The 7,092-nt window shown below is 38.3% G+C and overlaps 1 long non-coding RNA gene and 1 other non-coding gene across 2 annotated transcripts; one reads left to right on the forward strand and one right to left on the reverse strand.

The window, feature by feature from the left end:
• Positions 1-274: 274 nt before the first annotated feature.
• On the forward strand, positions 275-381 carry LOC123638971. The gene has a single exon (XR_006735541.1). It is a non-coding gene; the product is annotated as a U6 spliceosomal RNA (small nuclear RNA).
• Positions 382-4,459: 4,078 nt separating this feature from the next.
• Positions 4,460-7,072, reverse strand: LOC123638917. Its single transcript, XR_006735512.1, has 3 exons — positions 6,988-7,072; positions 5,044-5,118; positions 4,460-4,588 (listed from the first exon to the last, which is right to left on the reverse strand). It is a non-coding gene; the product is annotated as an uncharacterized LOC123638917 (long non-coding RNA).
• Between the last annotated feature and the right edge of the window lie 20 nt (positions 7,073-7,092).

A 7,092-nucleotide genomic window follows, 5' to 3' on the forward strand; every position in this document is an offset into this window, starting at 1 on the left:
TATATATAAATTTAGATATATATTATATATTATTTATATATAATATATATTAAATATATATATTATATATATATAAATTTATATATATATAAATTAGCCGGGGATGGTGGCTCATGCCTGTAGTCCCAGCTACTCGGGAGGCTGAGGCAGTAGGATTGCTTGAGCCCAGGAGTTTGAGGTTGCTGTGAGCTAGGCTGATGCCACGGCACTCTGGCCCGGGCAATAGAATGAGACTCTGTCTCAAAAAAAAAAAAAAAGAAAGAAAGAAATTTCAGTGCTCACTTCAGCAGCACATACACCAAAATCGTAACAATACAGAGAAGATTAGCATGGCCCCTGATCAAGGATGACATGCAAATTAGTGAAGGATTCCATATTTTTGATATTAAAAAAAGAAATTTCAATGTTTTAGGAGAAAAATATAAAGATCATTAGAACAATTTAAATTTTTAAATTTTTTACATTTATTTTGTTTTTGATGAAAATTACTCAAATTTTGTTCAGTTTTTATTTATTTATTTATTTAGTTTTGAGACAGGGTCATCATAGCTCACTGCGGCCTCAAACTCCTAGACTCAAGTGAGCCTCCTGCCTCAGCCTCCGGAGTAGCTAGGACTACAGGTACACATCAGAACAACTGGCTAATTTTTCTATTTTTTGTAGAGATGGGGTCTTGCTCTTACTCGAGCTGGTCTTGAACTCCTGGCTTCAATCAATCCTCCTACCTCAGCCTCCCAAAGTGCTAGGATTACAGGTCTGAGCCACCAAATCTGGCCCAATTTTTATTTTTTAATCCTTTAGATATTTCCTATCTTCAGAAGACAAATTATGTGAAAATCTTCATTGTACTAACATAATTGGTGATTTTGCTAAAATGAAAGAAAGAAAAATTAATTTTATGGAATAGACAAAAACGTATGAACTATGAAAATTTTTATTTTAGTGTGCATCTAAACATCGCTGGCCCATGAACAGAACACCCAAATATGCCCAATTATAATTATATACACCTTTAATGTTTTGCCAAATTGCAGTCATGTAAAAACCATGGCTTTTACACATATTTTCTATTTTGTTAGTATGAAAGTATATTTGTCAAAGAAGGATGATAGAACATATTTTTTAATTTAATATCCTATTAGTTTGATTTATAACTTCAGAATATTTAGATATATGCAAGATGAGCCTCCATTTGTTCTCCTGCTCTTATTCCTAAGTATATCAGAGGCAGGACTGCTAACCAGTAAGGAACAGAATTGCAATAGAAAAAAATTATTTATTCCTGAGGAGGAAAGGCTTGAGATGAACAAAGTGAATGCAGGAGAATTTTTTTTAATTCATTTAAAAAGAATGAATAGATATGGAAAATAAAAGTGATTCAATATATGGATAATTTTCTTTGAAGTAGAAATTTAACAAAGAAATAGAAAAATTATCAAAAAATACAGGGAAAACATTCTTAAAATAAGGAAAATAGAATCTACAGATTGAAATTTCTCTTTTAAGTAATATTTGTACAGAATGAAACACATAGCAGGAGAAATTGGTTATGTCTTAACTTTACCTTGAATCCTCTAATTTACCATTATATTGTCCAGTGGCAATTGTACTGTCACACACCTTTCTTACTCTGCCTTGCACATTGGTTGCTCATTTCTACTCCCTTCTAACTTATTGTTTCTTATCTGATGACATTGGTGGAGTGGCTAATATAGTTAGCAGTACATGTAAAATAAGAGTAAATAGGCTCAGAATGAGTGTCTAAAGGCTTTTGTTGTGGCATGAGAGATCAGGTTTGGTTAGGGTTACTGATGAAACTCTGAAGCATTCTTTACTTCCAGTTTCAGGGCTATTTTCTTAAACTCTGAAATTACCAGAAATTTGATTTCCATATAAGGGAAGAGAAAGGAAATAGCAGGGAGAACCCCTTCTGCTCCTCTCAAGTTTCCATCTTAGCACACATTAGAAGGAACTTTTATCAAGAATTTTACCTCATGGGGAAGTGCTAAGGAGGAGCATTCCCTTTTTCTCACCCTTTACTTTTAACCTACCTAATTCATTATAACAGATGTGAGTTTCTTGTAGACAGAATATAATTAGGTCATGCTTGCTTTCTTTTCTTTTTTTTAATCCATTCCAACAATCTGTCTTTTAGTTGGTGTATTGAGACCAAAGATTGGCCAACTATTGCCCATGGGCCACATCCAGCCCACTACCTGTTTTTGAAACATAAGAATATGTAATAGAGATTGGATGTGGCTCACAAAGCCAAAATGTTTACCATATGAATCTGTTAAAGAGTTTATCAACCCCCAGTTTAGACCATTTATACTTAATGTAATTATTTTTCGATTTAGGCCTACTATTTTATTTTTTGCTTTCTGTTTGTTAACTGTTTTTTGTTCTTCTGTTTCTCCTTTCCTGTCTCCTTTTGAGTTATTTGAACATTTTTTTAGTATTACATTTTATCTATTATGTGTTTTGATTATATCTCTTTGTGTATGTTTATGAGTTGTTCTAGAGATTACAGTAGACATTAACTTTCGTAAATCTACTTAGAATTGATATTTTACCACTGCAAGTGCAATGTGTAAACCTCACTACCATATAGGTCTCTTTATCCTTGGACCTTTATTTTGTAGTTGTTATATATTACATCTATAAACATTGAAAACTCCATCAGACATTGTTAAAATTTTTGCTTTACATCATTAAACATACTTTAATGAACTACAAAGGAGAAAGTGAATTGCCTTTAGCAATTTTTTTTAGTGCAAGTCTACTAACAACAAATTGTCTTAGTTTTCCTCAACCTGAGAATGTCTTTATTTCAACTTCATTACTGAATGATATTTTTGCTGAGTATAAAATTCAGCATCGATAGTTCAGGCTAGGGGAACACCAGAGGTTGAAAAAATGGTAAACTCAACATCAGTTCAGTGGTTCTTCGAATTTTTGTCTTCTTCACTGATCTGCCTGCTACTACTTATTTTTGAGAGTCCTCAAATAGCTTCTCTGTGCATTCTGTCCAGTTTTTATAGCTACATTCAGGTGGAAAGACAGAATGCAGTGTCTTACCCAGAACCAGAAAGAATCCTTTCCTCACCCTTTAATACTCTACAATGAGGGAGAGTCATAATTTGATTAGTGGAAGCTGATATCCCCTGGTCAGTGTTTACTAGTAAGGGGATCAGCATACTAAAGGTTACATCCGGGCATGCTCAACTCCTTTGTTCTCTCTTTGACCTGCTTCCACCAAAGACAATGAGCCCTTGACCTTTCTGTTATCTCCTGGTAAGTACACCTAGGACAGGCCCAGGGCTTCTTCCAGAGAAAGCTCTGGCCATCTTCTATCTCTTCTCTCCTGATGACATCCAGAGTATATGAGGCCACCTACAGTTCTCACAGATAGTGGGTAAGTTAGAGTCTGCTCTGTTTATCCAGCGCTGTTCATGGAAAGTTCCTAAGTCTAGAGTAGGAGAGCCCCATTTTTGCCCCAGGTCCGAGTATATTCTCTAATCCAACTGTGTCAGAAAGTCCTGAACCGTGGGGATCATTTGGTTCCTGCCTGATCCATTAATTAGTTGGTACTTTGTTGGCTTATTAGATTATTTTCTTTGGCTATTAGATTCCCATACTTGGTACCTCTGTCCATTAGACTTCTGTATCAGTTAGGATAAGAGACAGAAACCCTATTCTATGAATAGCTGGTTTAAGCAAAATTATTTTATTGGCTTACATAAAGAAAAATGCCAGTTTCAGGCTAAGCTAGAACCAGGAGCTTACACAAGACATTTCTCTTCATCTCTCAGCTCTGCTTTTCTCCATAATGGTGTTCGTCTTAGGCCACATGATAGCTCCAGAGGTTTATGGTTCAAATCATCCTATACATAGACATCACAATAAAAGAAGACTACTTCTTTCCCAATAGTTTCTCCAAAACCCTAGTTCTGAAGCTCATTGACTGTGATCGGGTGACATATCCATGCTTGTTGCCTGGGGAGAGATCAGACCAGCCAAACCACATGGGCTGAGGATGAAGAGTGGCTCCCTATGGAAAACTAGGGTGCTGAGACCAAAAGAAAGGGAATGCTTTGGAAAGCAAAATAACTGGTGTTACATTCAAGGATAAATGGGTGTTATCCAACCTATAATTAGAACTGACATTTATTATGCTCCTACCATATGCCAGGCACCGTGCTAAGCACTTTACATATATTACTGCATTCAGTACTGACAATAATAATAATACATGAAGTTATTCAACATCATTAGGCATCAGGGAAATGTACATTAAAATCACAATGAGCCGGATGCAGTGGCTCACACATGTAATCCCAGCACTTTGGGAGGTTGAAATGGGAGGACAGCTTGAGGCCAGGAGTTCGAGACCAGCCTGGGCAACATGGTAAGACCCTATCTCTACAAAAAATAAAAACATTAGTTGGGCATGGTGGCACACACTTGTAGTCCCAGCTACTCTGGGGGCTGAGGCAGGAGGATCACTTGTGCCCAGGAGTTGGAGGTTCCAGCGAGCTATGACCAAGCCACTGCAATCCAGCGTGGATGTCAGAGTGAGATCCTGTCTCTAAGAAAAAAAAAAAATAAAGTCACAATAAGATATCATTGCATAAGGACTGAAAATACCAAAATTTGGCAACAATGTGGAACAAGTGAAACTCTCATCTATTGCTAGTAAGATAAAAAAGTGTGATCACTCTGGAAAAACAATTTGGCAGTGTCTATAATGTAAACTACACTTACCATATGATTCAGAAATTTGACACATTTTTCCCAAGAGGGATAAAAACATATGTCCACACAAGGTCTTATGCATAATATGCATAATATCCAAAATCTACACACAAACCAAATGGCCATCAATGGAATAGATAACCACACTGTGGTATGGTCATACAATGGGATACTACTCAACAATAAAAAAGAATTAATTACTGATACAACAGCATGGATGAATCCCACAGGTACTATATTGAAATCAGACACAAAGCAGAAATAAGTTAGACACAAGGCAATGCTTACTGTAGGGTTCCATTTTTATGCAGCTCAAGAGCAGATAAATAATTCATTGTAGCCTCTTGGTTGGTGGTGGATTGCCTGGAAAGGGGCACAAAGGAACTTCTGGAGCCATGGAAATGTTCCAGCTCTTTTTTAGGGGGTGTACACAACTGCTAAATGTCATCAAATTGAACACATAAGCTCTATGAATTTTAGTATATGCAAATTATACCTCAATTTAAAAAAAATATAAAGGACTAACATTAAAGTTTGCATCACAATTTATTTAACCATTCCTCTAATATTAGACATTAGTTTTTTCTACTTTTTCACAATCACAAGTACAAGGGCTGGGCACAGTGGCTCACACCCGCCCGTAATCCCAGCACTCTGGGAGGTAGAGGCGGGAGGATCGCTTGAGGTCAGGAGTTGCAGCCCAGCCTGAGCAAGAGTGAGACCCCATCTCTACTAAAAAGAGAAAAATTAGCCAGGCGTGGTGGTGTGTGCCTGTAGTCCCAGCTACTCGGGAGGCTGAGGCAGAAGAATCGCTTGAGCCCAGGAGTTTGAGGTTGCTGTGAGCTGGGCTGATGCCACGGCACTCTAGCTCAGGTGACAGAGCAAGACTCCATCTCAAACAAACAAACAAACAAAAAACCACCAAATACAATGAATATCTTTGTGCATGTATTAGGTTGATCCATATGAAATTACCAATATTCAACATTTTGACCTATAAAAATGACAAGTTTATATAGTCCAATCTAACAGATTTTTAATATTTTGGATTTTTCCCTTTGGTTAAATTTTCTGAGTTGGGTAACTTGAGCAAAACTTATGAACATAAAAGGCTGTTGATATTAATACATATTGCTAAATTGCTTTTCCTATCGGTTTTATAAGTGTATATACTCTCACTAACCTTTTACAAAAGTATCTAACAGTATTATTATTATTATTTTGAGACAGGGTCTCACTCTGTTGCCCTGGCTAGAGTGCCGTGGCATCAGCCTAGCTCACAGCAACCTCAAACTCCTGGGCTCAAGCAATCCTTCTGCCTCAGCCCCCTGAGTAGCTGGGACTACAGGCATGCGCCACCATGCCCGGCTAATTTTTCTATATATATTTTAGTTGTCCATATAATTTCTCTCTATTTTAGTAGAGACAGGGGTCTCGCTCTTGCTCAGGCTGGTCTCGAACTCCTGAGCTCAAAGGATCTACCCGCCTCGGCCTCCCAGAGTTCTAGGATTACAGGCGTGAGCTACCGTGCCCAGCCTTACTTTTTAATTCTTCATATTTTGATAGACATTTTCATATCTTCCACATCCGTATGCACTCTCCTCTCTCTTTCAACACTTTTGTACCTCTCTCATGGGTTATACATTTTTGTTCTATCACGTATGTGTACACATATGGCTGTATAGGAAAACAACTTCTGGAGGACACGAACAATCTCATTTGGGTTTTTGTTTTGGTGTTTTTTTTGGTATCGTCTAGCCTGGTGCTTTACGCATTTCATTCATGCATCCAATGAACATCCGTGTTCACACACGAGACTGGTAACTGTGATTGGTGCAACAGGCATTCAAAAAGTTAACTGAATTAGATATTAGTTTCAATATACCAGCAGGTCTCATTTTAACATCCATGCCCCACGTTTTAAGTTCTCAGATTGCAACTTCCTCATGTCTATGTTGCTCTGGAAACAAAAACTCTGAAAGGTTAGCCTTTAAATAGCCTTTAAACCTAAGCGCCGGTCCCTCAGCCTTGTTAATAACTCCTTAAAATGCACCCAAAGCCACACTCTGGAGGACTTAGGACAGGGATAAGTTAATCAGTAAAACCCAGGGTAGCGTGGTGGTCAGGGACTTTTCACAGGCCTCTAAAAGGTGCCGGGGCAATTAATTCCTTTTTAAAGACAGCAGTGTAACGAATATGCAAACAGGGGCAGCAACAGGCTCTTGCCAGTACCGGAGGCTTCTCCGGGTCCTCGCCGTCGCCTAGCAGCCAGACGGGGCGCGCGCGCCCGCGCAGCGGGCTCTCGGCGGGAGCGAGCCCTCCCCGGCGCGCCCCGAG

This window comes from Lemur catta, chromosome 5 (genome assembly GCF_020740605.2).
Source record: "Lemur catta isolate mLemCat1 chromosome 5, mLemCat1.pri, whole genome shotgun sequence".
In the NCBI taxonomy this organism is placed as follows: Eukaryota; Metazoa; Chordata; class Mammalia; order Primates; family Lemuridae; genus Lemur; species Lemur catta.